Source organism: Xyrauchen texanus, unplaced genomic scaffold (assembly GCF_025860055.1).
Source record: "Xyrauchen texanus isolate HMW12.3.18 unplaced genomic scaffold, RBS_HiC_50CHRs HiC_scaffold_254, whole genome shotgun sequence".
In the NCBI taxonomy this organism is placed as follows: Eukaryota; Metazoa; Chordata; class Actinopteri; order Cypriniformes; family Catostomidae; genus Xyrauchen; species Xyrauchen texanus.
In genome coordinates, this window is record NW_026266222.1 from 188 (window position 1) to 20,743 (window position 20,556).

A 20,556-nucleotide genomic window follows, 5' to 3' on the forward strand; every position below is an offset into this window, starting at 1 on the left:
TGAGCACCTATGAATGTCTCCGCGAATGTCGTTGATTAGCAACATATCAATAATAATCCACTACAAGTTACAAATTACTTTTCTAAAAAAAAAAAAATCTGATTCCTTTACTGATTACTGAAGTCAAAAAAGTAATCACTACTGACCAATTATTTTACTTAATTTCGTTATTTCCAAAACAATTTTGTGGGGTTGTTTTTACCGCTCATTTTCAAAATGCTCAACAAAATAAATAAAATAATTTCTATATTTTCGAATTGTTCATCTTTGTTGTCCCTTCAGCTGTCACACGAACATGAACACATTTCAAGATTTACATTTATTTTACAAAAATATTATTTTAGAAATAGGCGTGACCTACAAATGATTAAAATAATTAAAATTGTGATCCAATATTGAATTTTTTTGTAATTTTCTCCCCTTTTTGGATTTCCCAATGCGTTCTAAGTCCTGGTGGTGACATTGTGACTCGGGGTGGCGGAGGACAAATCTCAGTTGCCTCCGTGCATCTGAGACCGTCAATCCACGCATCTTATCACGTGACTTGTTGAGCGTGTTACCGTGGAGACGTAGCGCATGTGGAGGCTTCACGCTATTCTCCGCGGCATCCACACACAACTCACCACACGCCCCACCAAGAGCGAGAACCACATTATAGTGACCACAAGGAGGTTACCCCATGTGACTCTACCCTCCCTAGCAACCAGGCCAATATGGTTGCTAAGGAGACCGGACTGGAGTCACTCAGCACGCCCTGGATCCGAACTCACGACTCCAGGTGTGATAGTCAGCGTTAATACTCGCTAAGCTACCCAGGCCCCGGTTACACTACTTTTTGACTTCGAAAGTAATTAAATTACAGTAACTACTTACTTAGTAATTATAACAAGTCCAACACTGGTAATTACTGATTACACTTGGGGTTTTATTTAATTTAATTGTGTGAGTGTGTGTGTGATCTTTGCAATATCAAATTCTTATTGGTCATAATTAAATTCTAATTGATCATATATAAGCCACCTGAGTATTATTTCGCCATGTTTTTTTTTCATTAATTGTTTTATTACCAAATTCATGCTGCAGAACTACACTACCCACAATCCCGAGGAGAGATCATCCAATCAGAGAAGTCGCTGTTACCATGGAAATGGCTGAAAATGAATGGGAAAAATAGTATGAGTTTACCAGGAGAACTTGAAGACAGCAATACAGACAGAATATATGACAAGAATATCTCTTGAATGATGTTAGCTTTAAAAAACATTTCAAACAATTACTTCCTGTATTACAGAACAATGCATCCTACACGTCTTCGACCAAAAAACTAAGCAGTAACGTATCATGAAAACATGACTTGTTGTGTGATGTTTCATCATGTTGAATGTCCAGCAGGTCAGAGAGACGAATGTTTCATGTGTGCGTGAAATTCGCTGCACACGTCTCTGTGGTTTGGGACTCAAGAAATCAGCCAATAAACTGCTGCTGCTCTGTGACAGATGTGTTTCTGACACACTTCGCAGATCCGGATTTCCACAGGAAACATGTTTGTGTCCGCCGCTTGGACGAGCGTTACAGGAGTCTAACGGATTTCGAGGCATTATTGTCCTGGCCTCTCTAGCGCCGCCCCAGTGGGCGTTTCACGCCATTGTCTCTTTTCCCGGAGTCTCCTGTCGTTAAAGGTATGCATGTTAATCACTTCCTCCGCTTTGACAATGGCGGGCGGCTGCGGTTTCTGTTTCCGTTGCCGTTGGCATTTTAAAGACACTCGAGCTCCTCAACCATCGCGCTGCAGAACGTAACGCTACAGGAAAGACATAATTATATTGCTTAAACTCCAAGTGAGGTTCAACACAGTCATCAAAATGTGATATTTCTATGAAATGTTCAAATGGATTCAGACTTCAAATGGATTGTGTTTACTCAACGTGATTTTTACTGCTTAAAATGAGCGAATGCAACACAATTCTTTAGCATTTGGTCTTTACTTACAGCTGAAGTCATTAAAACTAATTTTTTAACCCCTCCACCGAATTCATATTAGCAAACTATAGTTTTAGCAAGTCGTTTAGGACATCTACTTTGTGCATGACATGAGTATTTTTCCAACACTTGTTTACAGACCGATTGTTTCACTTTTAATTGACTATAATCACAATTCCAGTGGATCAGAACTTTACATGCACTAAGTGAACTGTGCCTTTAAGCAGCTTGGAAAACTCCAGAAACTGATGCCAACTTTTAGACAATTAGCTTCTTATAGGAGGTGTGCTGAATTAGAGGTGTACCTGTGGATGTATTTTAAGGCCTACCTTCAAACTCAGTGCCTCTTTGCTTGACATCATGGAAAATCAAAAGAAATCAGCCAAGACCTCCACAAATCTGTTTCATCCTTGGGAGCAATTTCCAAACTTCTGAAGGTGCCACGTTCATCTGTACAAACAATAGTACACAAGTATAAACACCATGTGACCACACAGTCATCACACCGCTCAGGAAGGAGACGCATTCTGTCTCATAGAGATGAACGTAGTTTGTGTGAAAAGTGCAAATCAATCCCAGAACAACAGCAAAGGAGCTTGTGAAGATGCTGGAGGAAACAGGTGGACGAGTATCTAGATCCACAGCAAAACCAGTCCTATATGGACATCACCTGAAAGGCTCAGCAAGGAAGAAGCCACTGCTCCAAAACCACCATAATAAAGCCAGACTAGTTTGCAAGTGCACATGGGGACAAAGATCTTCATTTTGGGGAAATGTCCTCTGGTCTGATGACACACTATTGAACTGTTTGGCCGTAATGACCATCGTTATCTTTGGAGGAAAAAGGGTGAAGAACAGCATCCCAACAGTGAAGCATGGGGGTGCAGCATCATGTTGTGTGGGGTGCTGCAGGAGGGACTGGTGCACTTTCTAAATATATGACATCATGAGGAAGGAACATTATGTCAATATATTGAAGCAACATCTCAAGACATCGGACAGGAAGTTAAAGCTCATCGTAATTGGGTCTTCCAAAGCACACTTCCAAAGATGTGGCTAAATGGTTTAAGGACATTAAAGTCAAAGTATTGGAGCGGCACCACAAAGTCCTGACCTCAATCCGAGGCCGACAAACCTGACTCAGTTACACCAGTTCTGTCTGCAGGAATGGGACAAAATTCCAGCAATTTATTGTGAGATGCTTGTGGAAGGATCCCCAAAACATTTGACCCAAGTTAAAAAATTTAAACTCAATGCAACCAAATACTAACAAAGTGTATGTAAACTTCCGACCCGCTGGAATTATGATGTAGTCAATTAAAAGTGACACAATCGGTCTGTAAACTTCTGCCCCGCTGGAATTATGATATAGTCAATTAAAAGTGACACAATCGGTCTGTAAACTTCCGACCCTCTGGAATTATGATGTAGTCAATTAAAAGTGACACGATCGGTCTGTAAACTTCCGACCCTCTGGAATTATGATGTAGTCTATTAAAAGTGACACGATCGGTCTGTAAACTTCCGACCCTCTGGAATTATGATGTAGTCAATTAAAAGTGACACGATCGGTCTGTAAACTTCCGACCCGCTGGAATTATGATGTAGTCAATTAAAAGTGACACAATCGGTCTGTAAACTTCCAACTCGCTGGAATTATGATGTAGTCAATTAAAAGTGACACAATCGGTCTGTAAACTTCTGCCCCGCTGGAATTATGATATAGTCAATTAAAAGTGACACAATCGGTCTGTAAACTTCCGACCCGCTGGAATTATGATATAGTCAATTAAAAGTGACACGATCGGTCTGTAAACTTCCGACCCGCTGGAATTATGATATAGTCAATTAAAAGTGACACGATCGGTCTGTAAACTTCCGACCCGCTGGAATTATGATATAGTCAATTAAAAGTGACACGATCGGTCTGTAAACTTCCGACCCACTGGAATTATGATGTAGTCTATTAAAAGTGACACGATCGGTCTGTAAACTTCCGACTCGCTGGAATTATGATATAGTCAATTAAAAGTGAAAAGCTAGCAATAAGCTGCAAGGTTCAATAGAGTTATTTGAACAAACCAAATTTAAGTTGGGTTAACTCATTTCATTTCGGTTTTCTCTATACCGTGTATATGATATGTTTGCGTTTCGACTGGTACCTTCTCTATCTGAGCGTTCTGTTTGGATTTGTACAGCACCTCCCCGACGGCGACGAACACGGACAGCACCAGACCGGCGGCGAGAACGATGAAGATCCCCCCGATGTTCTGCACGCCGAGCGCGCTGGCCTCTTTACTCTCCTCTTCCGGACAGCCGTTTCCTCTCCACCACTTCTCCTTCATCATGTGCAGCTTCCCCTCCTCCTGGAGCTGCAGGATGGCGATGGTGATCTTGTCTCGGTACGGAGAGCCTGCGGGGGGACACCAAATTACAACAGCAGGAGGTGAAATACATGATGAGAGATCCTAAGGACTGCAGCACAATTCACAACTCAATCATTCACATGGAAACGGTGTTTTTCAGGAGTATTCGAACGAGCCTTGGGTAGTCGCCCAGGGTGGCATCTTGCGGGGGGCTGCATGTGGCGATGGCCAAACATTATTAATGGTGAATCTATGTACTGATGATCATTGTCCCAGGTCTGTCAAAAATGTTGAGTGATCCAAACATCATCTGCAGCCTGAAACTGAACTTCTGATCAGATTTTAGGAGTGAACCACTTAGATGCACAGAGAACTATAGGACGCTACCTTGCTCCCTATTTAGTAAATGACTTAAAGTGCACCTATTATGGTTTTTAAACGTGTTTAATTTTGTTTTAAAGGTCACACATAATAGATTTACATGCATCCAAGGTCAAAAAACACTTTAAATTGTTTAAATTGCAGCATTACCTTTTTTCCCCAGTGTAAAAATGATTCAATGAGCCGTTCTAAAGCATTCATTCTGAACTCCGCCTTTCAGAGAGCATACTCTGCTCTGATTGGTCCATTCTAAAGCATAATTCTGAACTCCGCCTTTCAGAGAGCCTACTCTGCTCCGATTGGTCCGTTCTAAAGGATTAATCCTAAACTCCTCCTTTCAGAGAGCCTACTCTGCTCTGATTGGTCCGTTCTAAAGCGTTCATTCTAAACTCCGCCTTTCAGAGAGCCTACTCTGCTCTGATTGGTCCGTTCTAAAGCATTCATTCTAAACTCTGCCTTTCAGAGAGCTTACTCTGCTCTGATTGGTCCGTTCTAAAGCATTCATTCTAAACTCCTCCTTTCAGAGAGCATACTCTGCTCTGATTGGTCCGTTCTAAAGCATTCATTCTAAACTCATCCTTTCAGAGGGTGTGTGGGCTAGGATTCCAAAAAAGGTCAAATCTGCATCCAAAGATGCAAAGGTGCACCTTATGCAATTGAAGATCTTACACCGATTCTATTGGAAACCCTCTAGATTGTATAGGCTTGGTCTTAAAGACATATACACCTGCTGGCGATGCCAATCAGAAGTTGGAGACGTTTTTGGGGTTGTGGAATGGGGTTTTTGGGGTTTGGGGACTCTGGAATGGACAATGTTGGACTGTAAAGAGCAGTGGATAGATTGGCAGAAGAAATGAGGGTGACGAGAGTGAGTTTGATCATTGATCATATAATTGATCATAAGTCAATCACACAGTTCACAGTAATCCATTACACAAGTGAATTTGTCAATCAGTTGGAGATTTATTATGAGGGCTTGTTTAAGGACCCGTGAATGTACAGCTGCGTCAGACATTTTTATTTTAGAAACAAGCCACATAGTGCCCAATACTACAGGACACATCCTTAACCTTGTTGGCAATTAAATAGGTATGAGGTAAAGACCGTACGACCTGCGTCAGACATGTTTGTGTCACGTCTCGGGTGTGTTGCGTCATAAAAATAAAATGTTTAGGTCACTGTGTCATTAAATATAGTTTAATACTAATAAACACATCTTGAGATCTCTTAGATCGCATGTTTGTGTGTGTGTCCGCTGAAGTGTTTGTTCACTGTATAAACTGTGTGTTGCTCACACAGCTGAAGTTTCACTTACTGCCCTCTGGAGGAAACAGGTGGTACTACAAGCACTGCGATTTGTATGTGCGATTAAATGCGATTAATTGATCGAGACACTATGTAATTAATTCGAATATAATGTGTACTTGCTGACCAAGTGAACAAAAGTGTCAGTGAAGAGCATGCATGAGGTGACATATAAGACCAAACACAGAAATAAGATGCATGAACACACACAGATTAGATAAATTACTTTACTGCCTCGAAATCACAGTGATAAAAGTGCCCAACCCCTTCATATGCATCAATAAAACAATCTAAAACATGATGACTGATGCATATTCATACATACAGCGTCTGCTACATCTTTAAACATCATTGCACAAGATGTTTTACATGATAAAAGCATTGATGTTATTCCAGGAAGATTTATTTTGTCCTCCAGTGGAACCGTGCCGTGTCCCGCAGCGGTGAGTCAGATTTAAACCCTCGTCCCGTGAGCACGCTCAATGCACAATCCGCAGCGGGACACTGTCAGATCAAAGACGCTTGAATCCCGAGTCTGGGGACATGATTCAACGCCTGTTAATCAGCGAATACAAATTGTGCATTTGAGAGCATGTTTTACACGTCTGAAGCGTGTGCGTGTGCGCAGTTAACGGGATTACACAGATGAGCGACTGAAATAACAAGCAACAGAGGAAGAAAAGCCAAGGAGAGGATTTGAGATGGATAAATATTCCCCTTCTTAATTTCTCCACCCACACACACCTCCTTTTAGATATTAATGCTTATAAACCCTTTATCTGTCTTTCTTGTGAGACACGTCGCATATTAATAAAACAGATCATCGCTGTGCTCGTCAGTAGACCCCGTTTACGCCTGGTGCTTTCTGTGATGCGGTCACACGTGTTTGTTTGTTTGTTTGTTTATTAGTTTATTTGACAGGGACAATGTACATTAATTAGCATTACTGCAAATGCACAAGAATTAGCCAAAAGGCTATTTTTCATCCGTTGTCCCTGGACAGATCGTAATATTGTCTACCTTAAAAAGAAAACAGCTTTAAAACATTACAAGGAAAATACAAAATATAAAAACTATAAAACAATATAACTCGTTAAATCCTTTAAATTAATACAGTGTACAAATTCACTATATTTTCAACATTAGGTTAAAATTAAATATAATAATGTTGAACACAGTTACCCAACAGGGACACAGATGACAGTACGATCAGGTAGAGGGAAATTGTAGCCTATATACTTATTAGTGTTGACATGACTGGTGTAATATGAACCAGTTTTTTAGTTGCTTTTTAAACAAAGTGTATGTAGTGAGTTCTCTAATATTCTGTGGAACAGAATTCCAATTTTGTGCTGCTGAGACTGAAAAAGCATGCTGGCTGAATGCAGTTTTCCATGAAAGGAACAACACAGTCTCCTCGGGCCGACCCCGTGTTACTCGCTGTGAGGAGTTTCTGATGTTTACAAATTTACTAAGTGGGGAGAAGACAGACCATAAATTATTTTATATAACAGACATAAGTTAGAATACTTGATAGCATTTTCCCAGCTTAAGAGTTTATGCTTTTGTAATATGGCACAATGGTGAGATCTAAATGATTTTTTATCCAAAATTTTGATTGTTTGCTTATAAAGTGACTCTAATGGTTTTAACGTTGTTTTCTTTGTTTGTGACCATGTTGTAAGGCAATAAGTGATGTGGGGCAAAACCATACTATACATAAACATTTTGGCGGCCTCAATTGATAGGTGTGATCTAATAAAACGGAAATTTGCGATATTAAATTTAACTCGATTACAAACCAGTTTTATCTGTGATTTAAAGGTTAGTTTAGAGTCTATTACGATGCCTAGATATTTAAATTCTGACACAACTTTTATTTTTTCCCTGACACATAAATATCATGCTGATTGTTTGTAGTGTTAGATTTCGAAAAGTACATTGAAACTGTTTTATTTACATTAAGTTTTAAACAAGATTGATTTAACCATTCAGAAACTTGAACCATTGACTGTGTAAGCTTTTCAGCAACTTGTCTCCTGTTTTTACCATGGGTATAAATAACTGTATCGTCAGCATACATTTGAATAAAAACGTCTGGACAACATGACGGTAGGTCGTTTATATAAAGCGAAAATAACAGTGGTCCCAAAATAGAACCCTGAGGAACCCCGTTGACGTAACAAGAGGCGGTGAGTGGCAGTCACTAATCCTGACTGACTGTGGGCTGATTCGATAGATATGATTTTATCCATTTTACTGCATCTGATGAAAAATTGTATTTATTCAATTTGTTTAATAATATTGTATGATTTACAGTATCGAAAGCCTTTTTAGATCGAGAAACACAGCTCCAACCACACCACCTTTATCCATTAGATGTTTAATATTTTCCATAAAAAACAATTTGCAGTTTCATGGAATATTGAGTTCTAAAACCAAATTGCATAGAGTGAAGGGAAAATGTAGAAGTATTTAGATGTGTTATTATTTGTTGGGAAATTAATTTCTCTGCAACTTTTGATACTGTAGGTAAGATGCTGATTGGTCTATAATTATCCACTAACAATGGATCTCCATTTTTAAAAACTGGTACAACCATAGCGGACTTCCACACCCTAGGAAATACTGCCTCAATAAAGGAGAGATTAATAATTTTAGTTACCGGTGTTAACAATGTGGAACTGAGTTCTTTCAGCATGCACATATCTATACCAAATATGTCTCTAGTTCTGGAAGCTTTTAATGTTCTAATTGTCTGTAAGACTTCAGATTCTGTCACTGTCCTTAAATCGAAAATAGGCTCTGAATTATTTATCGGGCAAATTTTTTCATTATTAGATGAAAAACTTTGAGCAATAATTGATACAGATTCAATAAAAAAATTATTGAAAGCACCTGCAACTTTGTTTGTGTTATTTATAATTTGTCCATCTATCTTAATTTCTACAAGTTTTTTCTTTTTTGTGTCCTGTCCTACAAGTTTCTTCAATTGGTTCCAAATTATTTTAGAATCCCTTTTGCGTTTTCTATTATTGTCAAAAAAAATCTGCTTTGGCCTTACATGTATAGCCTTAACCGTCTTATTTCTCAATGTTGTAAACAGATTTTTAGCACTAATTGACTTAGTTTTAATTGCTGTTTTTAGCATAAAATCCCTCTCTTTCATTAGTTTGAGTATATCTGAGTTCATCCAAGGAAGTATATTTTTATTGTGTTTGTGTTTAATTGTACTGCTAAAATCTTTAATTGTTCTCTCAATTATAGCCACGAAAGATGCACAATCCACTTCACAATTGTTCCCGACAGTATGCGATCCCAATCTATCTGCTGGACAGCATTTATAAATCCTTCCTGGCAATTTTTTGGGATTCCAACATACTCCCGTTCTCTGGCAGAATAAACAAATCTCTTTTTAGAGAGCTTTCTGCCACAAGGATCAAATTGTGATCAGAAAGACCAGCCAACATATTATATGATTTAGTTATTCTCTCGGGTCGGGTTGGAAAATACTAGATCAATCTGAGTGCTGCTAGATGTAGTAATTCTCGTTGGCCCTTTGATCATTTGAACTAGATCAAATTTGTCAGTTATGTTTTTTAGTTTTCTTCTACATAATTTATCCTCCCAATTTATGTTTATATCCCCAAAAATAATGATCTCTTTATTTAGATTAGATTCTTTCAATAATTTTTCAAACTTTTCATAAAAACTGGCATCTGAAGATGGGGGGCGATATATCACGTGTACAGCGCTAAATCACACGTGTGAACTAGATCACAAACGTTTTGTGACCACGTCACATTTAACGACGCTAATTTCTCCTGATGCGTCCTGGACAACAGTGAAGGTGTCAATCAACCTGTGTGCTGAAACACGGCTGTTGTGCAAAGGCAAAATGCAGTAACTACACTGATGGTTTTTGGCTCCAGCTCAGTCAGATTAAGAGGGCATGTCGTGTCTCCATTAAAACAGACAATAGGTTGAGGAATGTTTTTTACTAGTTGTTGATATCAGGAATGGACATTTGCACTAATAACAATGTAACCATTGATATAAACATTATAATTCTTACTAGCGAGAAGCGTTTTCAGATAAATGCAATAGTAATTGCACTAGTAAAATTAATTATAAATATCTGTAATTACATTTAAAAACAGAAATGATAGATCGTTGTGAGATTGTTTGGGCCGCCCCTGATAGTCGAATAACCGTTAGTTACCGTTAATGGTTGGTCCGCTGGAAAGCGGCACTACACCGGTATTAGCGCTGGTTGGACGCTAGGTGGCACTATGGGGTAGTTTTCATTAAGCAGGGTTAGGGTTAAGCCTACACAATAAAGCAAGACCCCTTGATTTCAGACTTTGAACTTTATTTGTATTTATTTGAACTAAAAGTTCAAATGAAACTGGAAATAAATAAATAAGTGCATTTAAAATGTGTGTTCAACTAATTGAAAGACGGTTGGGTATTTTGTTATCCAGGAAAATACATCATGTGTGTGAATACATTTGTTTTGTTCCCTCTTGAAACAGCTTCTAAAGTCAGTAGAGGGTAAATTAGATACTTTTCAGTTTGCGTATAAACAAAAATGGCAGTCCTGAAGATGCAGTGGAAACATCTGATCCTGAAACATCTGGATCAAGCTGCGTTCACACTGCCAGTCAGCTTTGTCAGGTCAGCCAGCGCTGGCGGTGAAGTCAGCTAGTGGGCGTTCCCTCTACTGGTTGCCTAGTAGCGTATATAAATGACATTCACGGATGTCATTCCATTGCTGTTGACAGCTGAATCTCTTTTCTTGGCGCTAAAAACAAACATTTTGGAGGGAAAAGACTAAATAGAAATGGAATCAGTACATAAAATGCTTTATATCAAAGATGAATGAGAAACAAGGCGTGCTGGTTGCCATAGCGGCTGTTTATCTGCAGCGAAAATGCAAACGCCGGTCTGTCTGGGTGCACAAAATCCCCGCGATCTCAGATAAACCTTTCCACGCAGTATTTTTCTTAAAAATGTCCTTGTACGTGGGAAGAGACATTTCATAGAGCACTGGAACATTTCTAACAGCAAGAATTAGCCTTTCATCCATCTTTCCGTTACTGCAGGAGCTGAGAGAGAGAGGTGGGCATCCCTCCTCCTTCCTGGGTTTCAGCACCAGTGTAAAGGGATATAGACGGGCAAGGACGAGCCAAGAACCGGCTTGACGATATAAATAATAGTTTTAATGATAAACTTAAACAAAAGACACAAACACACACATGACGGACATGTCCGTAAAAGCTCTCTCTCTGTCGCACCATCCTCCGCAGTCGGCCTTTATCCCTCTCGGAGGCTTGATTAGCCTGATATGGGACCGGGAGTGTATAATCACGACCCCGCCCTCCCACACTGTGGCTTATGGTCCCTCCTACGAGTCTATGGGGTTTTTTCAGGTGTTAGTAGAATAACAGCACACCTCTCCTCATCAACACACATGATTTGAGGGATCATTCATGTCTGGAGCACAATGACACCGCTAATAAACAGCACGATATTTGAGGCATGCATTACTCACCCATGGGCGTTCCCACGCCGTACGCCTTCGAGTCGATGAGTCCTCCGATCTGCGTGAGGTTACAGTTTCAGCTGGGTGGCCGAACTTCGATGGCGGTGGACTCCATCAGGAAGGCGTAATCAGGCGTGAGTACTTCGATGGATGCCCTCCTCAACGCTCTTCACCAACACGGACTGTCGACGGCTGTTCATAAACTCCCACATCTTATCATACGTCGAGATCTTCGTTTTCTACCACAGAGAATATCAGATCCAATATAACAAAATAAACAAGATATGGTGGGATGCAATGCAACAAATAACACTTATTAATATTAATAATATTCTGTGCCGCTTCATGCAATAACAAATATACAGCTCAGATTAAAAATGAACAATACAATATAGCTGCAGTACCTTAAAGAAAGTCATGGTGGCGCCGTCCTGCACCACACCGTACAGGATCTTGGTTTGTTTTGCCAGATCATCAGCAGAATCGATGGGCGACTCCATCCGCTCTACGGTCAGGAAGGCGGCGAGGTTTGCCGTGTACGATGAAATAATAATGAGAGTGAAAAACCACCAGATTCCTCCAACAATCCTCGTGGAGAGAGCTTTAGGCATGAGCTCCGAACCTGAGAAAATCAGCTTTTATTCAGTGCACTGTTCAAATCCTTTGTGTTCCCACACAATAAAATGTACCATGGCTTTACTATAGTAACCATATTTAATATTCATAGTGAAATAATAGTAATAATACAACAAAAACAAAACTATAATGATAAAATTCATGACTTTATAGTTATTATGGTTTTACTACAAATACCTTAATTGGCCATTTGCAGTGAAACCATAGTAACCACAAGATTAAACATTACTATAGTAATACTGTAGTAACCGTGATTGTAGTAACTTTGCGGTTGTAGTTTTACTATTGTAATACTGTAGTAACCGTGATTGTAGTAACGTTGCGATTGTAGTTTTACTATAGTAATACTGTAGTAACCGTGATTGTAGTAACTTTGCGATTGTAGTTTTACTATCGTAATACTGTAGTAACCGTGATTTTAGTAACTTTGCGGTTGTAGTTTTACTATTGTAATGCTGTAGTAACTGTGATTGTAGTAACTTTGCGATTGTAGTTTTACTATAGTAATACTCTAGTAACCGTGATTGTAGTAACTTTGCGGTTGTAGTTTTACTATTGTAATGCTGTAGTAACTGTGATTGTAGTAACTTTGCGATTGTAGTTTTACTATAGGAATACTGTAGTAACCGTGATTTTAGTAACTTTGCGGTTGTAGTTTTACTATTGTAATGCTGTAGTAACTGTGATTGTAGTAACTTTGCGATTGTAGTTTTACTATAGTAATACTGTAGTAACCGTGATTGTAGTAACTTTGTGGTTGTAGTTTTACTATTGTAATACTGTAGTAACCGTGACTGTAGTAACTTTGCGGTTGTAGATTTACTATTGTAATACTGTAGTAACCGTGATTGTAGTAACTTTGCGGTTGTAGATTTACTATTGTAATACTGTAGTAACCGTGACTGTAGTAACTTTGCGGTTGTAGATTTACTATTTTAATACTGTAGTAACCGTGATTGTAGTAACTTTGTGATTGTAGTTTTACTATTGTAATGCTGTAGTAACCGTGATTGTAGTAACTTTGTGGTTGTAGTTTTACTATTGTAATTCTGTAGTAACCGTGATTGTAGTAACTTTGCGGTTGTAGATTTACTATTTTAATACTGTAGTAACCGTGATTGTAGTAACTTTGTGATTGTAGTTTTACTATTGTAATGCTGTAGTAACCGTGATTGTAGTAACTTTGTGGTTGTAGTTTTACTATTGTAATTCTGTAGTAACCGTGATTGTAGTAACTTTGCGGTTGTAGATTTACTATTTTAATACTGTAGTAAACGTGATTGCAGTAACTTTGTGGTTGTAGTTTTACTATTGTAATACTGTAGTAACCGTGACTGTAGTAACTTTGCGGTTGTAGATTTACTATTGTAATACTGTAGTAACCGTGATTGTAGTAACTTTGTGATTGTAGTTTTACTTTGTGGTTGTAATCCCTTAATTATCATTCCATTTGCCGTGTGAACGCCACTCGTGTGTGTACAGAACTGGATTCATTCACTTCAGCTGTTGTGTTTTCTTTTATTTGGTTTTCTGTTGTGATGCAACCTTAAAGCTCTGTTTAGAAAACAGACGGTAAATGCAGTGATTTCTGGGATATTCAGGATTGTTTGAGAAGTGTGTATGGCAGTGTGTTATTGCCGCTGTACATCAGCAGACAGAGAGAGACGAGATCTACGGGACTCACCCTGCCGCATGAGCGCTCCGACACCAAACCAGAAACTGTTGAGCAGCGTGAAGTTATTCTCCACCACGTCTGAGTCGGGGTTACAGGGGTGAGGATTATACCACTCATACGGACTGAACCTGAACACACAGAGAACACACACTCATGCATTTACTGCCACAGCACACAAACTGTGTTACAACTGATTGATCATTAATGAAATATTTTATTTTGTGCTTTTTGATCATGTTTGTTCATTATAAAATTGTTGATTTTTAAGCACATTGTGTTTCGAGGTGAGTTGTAATTGTGATGTATGTTTTTGATCTGAACTTTGTTAGAATCAAACATATTTATTGTAGTTTAAGAATAAATCTAACAAAATTCAGGAGGTTATTGCTTGCAAGTAAAACAACAAATATTATATCAAGTAATTGTATGTACTTAAACGAACCTTAATATTTAATGACATTTATTTCTAGTAATTGTATCATGTTTTTAGGATGTTTAGATATTTGTACACAATTTGTGTGTGTGTGTGAGAAATTGGGCTGGTTGCTAGGGAGGATAGAGTCACATGGGGTAACCAAATTGGGCCGGTTGCTAGGGAGGGTAGAGTCACATGGGGTAACCAAAGTGGCCCGGTTGCTAGGGAGGGTAGAGTCACATGGGGTAACCAAATTGGCCCGGTTGCTAGGGAGAGTAGAGTCACATGGGTTAACCAAATTGGGCCGGTTGCTAGGGAGGGTAGAGTCACATGGGGTAACCAAAGTGGCCCGGTTGCTAGGGAGGGTAGAGTCACATGGGGTAACCAAAGTGGCCCAGTTGCTAGGGAGGGTAGAGTCACATGGGGTAACCAAATTGGCCCAGTTGCTAGGGAGGGTAGAGTCACATGGGGTAACCAAAGTGGCCCGGTTGCTAGGGAGGGTAGAGTCACATGGGGTAACCAAATTGGCCCGGTTGCTAGGGAGAGTAGAGTCACATGGGTTAATCAAATTGGGCGGTTGCTAGGGAGGGTAGAGTCACATGGGGTAACCAAAGTGGCCCGGTTGCTAGGGAGGGTAGAGTCACATGGGGTAACCAAAGTGGCCCAGTTGCTAGGGAGGGTAGAGTCACATGGGGTAACCAAATTGGCCTGGTTGCTAGGGAGGGTAGAGTCACATGGGGTAACCAAATTGGCCCGGTTGCTAGGAAGGGTAGAGTCATATGGGGTAACCAAATTGGCCTGGTTGCTAGGGAGGGTAGAGTCACATGGGGTAACCAAATTGGCCTGGTTGCTAGGGAGGGTTGAGTCACATTGGGTAACCAAATTGGCCCAGTTGCTAGGGAGGGTAGAGTCACATGGGGTAACCAAAGTGGCCCGGTTGCTAGGGAGGGTAGAGTCACATGGGGTAACCAAATTGGCCGGTTGCTAGGGAGGGTAGAGTCACATAAGAGACACATAACAAAAGTTACGTTAAAAAGCCCATTTTGAACTGATGGTGGCGCTAGAGTGTTTGAGTTGGAGAGCCCAATGTTGGGCAGATTCATGATCAGACCCTCAGCAATGAATGTGCCAAATTACACAAATGGCCGTTTCCTTATGAAACGGTTTCTCCGAGCGAGGGTCACATGTTACCTGGCTATGACAAACAGCACACAACTGACACCCAAGCAGGCCAGCAGAATATACATCCAGATATCCGGGGACAGAGGGTTGAGGAAGGAGAACACACCGGGGTTGGTGCCGTTGGGTTTTGCGGTACAGGATGCTGATGCCCAGCGTCATGTAGGGTTTGGAGAAGTCGATCACTTTCTCTCGGGCGTACGTGATGGTCAACGGGGCCACGGCCAGATCTGCTTTCTGTCAATCATCAATAGACAACACAACACACCAATCAAGAGAGATCTGGCAGAAAAAATTGTTAATAATTGCAGTTAATAATGTTCCTCGTATAAAGCTCCCATATGATTTCAGAGGCAACAATGTTGCAAGCGTTTCAAATGCAGATTTTAAGGAATAAATCAGTGTGTGAGATCCAGCAGAAATCAGCTGATGCGTTTCACAGCGTTCATGTTGTGCTAGTCCCGCGGTTCTTACACGCTAGGCTACAGTTTCCGTTAATAAGACCTCCGGAGATGTCGTATAACACTTATAGAACATCCAGCGGTCTCTGAACTCACCAGACCATCTGCAACAAATCAGTATTTTTGTCTTGTTCTCCAGTAAAAATGTGTAACCCTCCTGAAAACAAAATACATTTACTTGAGAAGCAAAACGTGAGATTTTAAGGTTATTTCATGAAACATTCCCTGCTGAAAGGTTTGATTTTGTTAATACTTTTAATGAAGATAAACAAATTATACTGAAAGCCAACATTTTTGATGCCATTGATCAGTAATCCATTATTTTGTGGAGGGTCAAAACAACAATTTTCAGGTAAAACAACTAACCTTAGAAAACATTTTATGTTTACTCACAGATATGTTGATGTATTACTAAAATCAGTTGACTTCAGCACCTCTTGTTGCTTTATATGCCAATGGTGCGAGTCAAAAATGGGGAAAAACACTATTTTTGTGTTGTTTTTCCAAAGTTGAAGTGTCTATAACTCCAGAAGTATTAAATATATCTTAATGTCCTTTTAGATTCTAGTTTAAAATAAGCTTTTCTTTTGGTATCTTCATATTTAAGGCCCTATCTGGTTAAATCCCAGAGATACAGGGATCTCAATGTGGCTTCATCCAGAAATTGTTCAATTTGACCCATTTTCAGCGGACAAAAACCATGATTCTGAAGCAAAACTACAGGCCAAAAATCTACCCATAGGAAGCTGTCAGTGTCATGATTTTATGTTTATACACAGATATGTTGATGTATTACTAAAATCAGTTGACTTCAGCACCTCTTGTTGCTTTAGATCCCAATGGTGCGAGTCCAAAAATGGGGAAAAACACTATTTTTGTGTCATTTTTTCAAAGTTGGAGTGTCTATAACTCCATAAGTATTAAAGATATCTTAATATCCTTTTAGATTCTGGTTCAGAATGTGCTTTTGTTTTTGTATACTAATTTATAAAGCCCTATATAATTACATTCCAGAGATATGAGGCTCTCCGTGTGGCTCCACAGAATAAATGAATGAATTTGACCAATTTTTAAAGGTCAAAAACAAAAAGTGGGTCACAAAAAGCAAGTTTTTCTTGTCAAAGATGTTTTAGCATTAAACTTGTGTCTTAAATTAAAACAGCATTGTCTCACATGAAGGTTGTGTGTCGCCATCATCCTCCCACACTTCTGTAAATATCAGCGTAACCATGGCAACCACTCACACACATCACTACATGATGTTCTGAACAGCGCATTACAGAAAGTGTCTGGACTCACGTGATCCATGAGCTCGCGCACCATGCCGTTCCACTGGCCCGAGCTCTCTTCAAACACGCCGTACTTCCCGTCCTCCACCAATCGGATCTCGTAGCGGAACCCCAGGATTCCGGAGAGTTCGCGAAGCAGATCCACAAAGAATCCCTCAAAGCGGTCGTTACCGTACAGAGGTTTATCCGACTTCTTAAACATAACGTACGGCTCCTCCTGAAACACAAAATCAAACTAAAAAATATAGCTGCGAGCAGCGATGGCGAGCCCAAGCGGTGGCACCGCCACCCCGTGCCTTTAGGGTCAGCTGTGCACGATGGGCAATAACGTAACCTCGCTTTGACCGTCGAGAAGACGTGTGCTGTAGAGCTCGCATCAGCGTGGGCTCTGCAAAAGTTCGCATGGAGGGCACATATCAACCACAAAGTATGCGTGAGCACCCTTCCGATACCTAAAATGAAAAATGAGACACCCTACGGTCTCATGGAGTTAATGGACACACGAAATAAGTACACAAGACTGAAAATTCATATGAAGTGTGCCATTTGAGACAGGGACAGTGCCTAGGACCGTGAACCACAATAGTCACATCTATGAGGTAATTCAAATGTAGAATAATTTTTAATGTCATAGGATGTCATAGGTCAATATCTTTTGCAGCACTTAAGCGTGTTAATCCAGAAGGCCAGTATTTATCCGGAGGTCTCTGTTCAGGTTTATTAATGTAATTATAATTTACGCACTGCTGAAGTTTCATCGAGATCAGTTAATGTATGCAGAAGTTATAACACACTTCCTTGCTTTTAAGCTGCCTTTATGTGCTTTTGGAGCTTCAAAGTTCATTTGCAATGTGTTCCACATTCAAACCAAAATATCTGACTTTCTGTTGGTCTGTTTGTTCACTTGAGACATAAGAGGGTGATTTAAAAGCATTTTGAAAGTGACACACTCCCTTCTGCCAGTTGGTGGCGCTATAACTTTGACTCACAGTAGTCACATCCATGCGACCGGCCTCTTCCCAGTAAACACACTGCTGAAGTTTCATCGAGATCAGTTAATGTATGCAGAAGTTATAACACACTCCCTTCTTTTATGTTACTTTTGATGTGCTTTTTGGAGCTTCAAAGTTAATTTGAAATGTGTTCCACATTCAAACCAAAATATCTGACTTTCTGTTGGTCTGAGCTAATGACTGTAAATTAGAAAGTTGTTCGGCCCGACGAGATCTACAAGTGTTCGAGTTTCATATTATTACATGCAAGCATGTTTGATATATGGACAAGTGTTTGAATCCCATTCCAGGTGTCGCTGTCGAGCCCCCTGCCACGCCCGGGTACCAGATTCAGCCCGGCCCTGATGGCCGCGGGTTCTGACCTGTGTGCAAAGTTTCAAGAGTTTTCGAGCATGTTAAGGGCCCCAAAAGTCCCAGAAACCTTGAAAAACAATCAAACAATCAAAAAGCAAATGTAAACCCAACAGAGAACCCCCCTCCCTCCCCACACACACACACACACACAAAAAAAATTTGGCAGGCCCATTCTGTCTGTCAGACAGAGAGACACTGAGAGAAAAAACACAGAAAGGGAGGAGGAGGGGTCACTCAGAAAGAGAAAAATTTTAAGAAATCCACATTCAAACCAGCTTCAGCCCGGCCCTGACAGCCGCGGTTTCTGACCCGTGTGCAAAGTTTCAAGAGTTTTTGAGCACGTTAAGAGCCCCAAAAGTGCCCCAATAGTCGTAAAATATAGCTGCAAGCAGCGATGGCGAGCCCAAGCCGGTGGCACCGCCACCCGTGCCTTTAGGGTTGCTGTGCACGATGGGCAATAACGTAACCTCGCTTTGACTGTCGAGAAGATGTGTGCTGTAGAGCTTGCATCAGTGTGGGCTCTGCAAAAGTGCGCATCGAGGGCACATATCGACCACAAAGTATGCAAGAATATGTAACGAGGCACACGTGCCAGGTCTTGTGTGTCACACTTGTATAAGGTTCAATATAATTCGATATGGGCCAAGTGATCAGAAGATAAGGAGCGGCTACTGGAGAGAGGGAAACAACACAGCAGGTAGGTGAAAACCAAGAGCTTTTTTTACTGGTTGGAATCTTGTATTCGTTGAAGAAATTCCTAATTGCAATTTGTCTGGAGCATGTAAATCTCAATACTGTAATTTGACAACATACAATGTATGATAATGCTTACAATCAAATCTCTTTTTTGAAATTCCAGGAAGTTGGACTCATCAACTCAAACAAATCAACTCAATTGACAACAGTTGTCATATACTTTGTATGAAAATGAAATAATAAAATGAAACTTGGAAAACTCAGACTCAGTTTGGTTATGACCCAATAACATTTTTAGGGCCCAAGCACAAAGTGCGTAGGACCCTATTGTTTTCGTTAGGATTATTATTATTATTATTATTATTATTTTTTTTTTTTTACGACTTACGGGGCACTTTTGGGGCTCTTAACATGCTCAAAAACTCTTGAAACTTTGCACACGGGTCAGAACCTCGCGGTCATTAGGGCCGGGCTGAAGCTGGTACCGGGCGTGGCAGGGGGCTCGACAGCGCCCCTGGAACAGGGTCCGAAAACTTGGTCTATAACTCAAACACGCTTGCATGTAATAATATGAAACTCGGTACACATATAGATCTCATCGTTTCATATATCCTTCATACTTTTACTTTTTACCCCAGACCAACAGGAAATCGTCTATTTAGGGTTGTTTGAAAAACGCACGCAATGGAATTTGGAATACTCCTCCCAGAGAACTCCACCAATCGCCACCAAACTCGGTCAGCATGATGTCAAGACATTGAGCATGAAAAATTGCCGGCAGATTTTTGATATCTCTAACGGTTTGGCCGTGGCGAGAAGCGAAATGATGGCGAGAAACGAGAAACAGTCAGAGTGTTATAACTTCTGCATACATTACTTGATCTCGATGAAACTTCAGCGGTGTGTTCGCTGTAAGAGGCCGATCGCATGGATGTGACTATTGTGAGTCAAAGTTATAGCGCCACCAACTGGCAGAAGGAAGTGTGTCACTTTCAAAATGCTTTGAAATCACCCACTTATTGTTACACGATTTACTTCAAACTTTAGGTGTATAATGTAAACACACGGCAGATGTAGACGTGTGAAAGGATTATTGATATCTTAAATCCTGCTGTCGCGGCAGCTCTTCAAATTTGAATTTTCTTTTTGATGCCTGGTGCAGGGGCTCAGTAGCGCCACCTTCAGACAAAAGTGGGGTATTGGTTTCATACTTTGACCTAGAGTCACATATTTTGGTTTGAATGTGGAACACATTGCACAA

At 40.2% G+C, this 20,556-nt stretch overlaps 1 pseudogene; it reads right to left on the reverse strand.

Moving 5' to 3' along the window:
• Positions 1–4,108: 4,108 nt before the first annotated feature.
• On the reverse strand, positions 4,109–17,449 carry LOC127641961 (glutamate receptor ionotropic, kainate 2-like; annotated as a pseudogene).
• Positions 17,450–20,556: the final 3,107 nt, after the last annotated feature.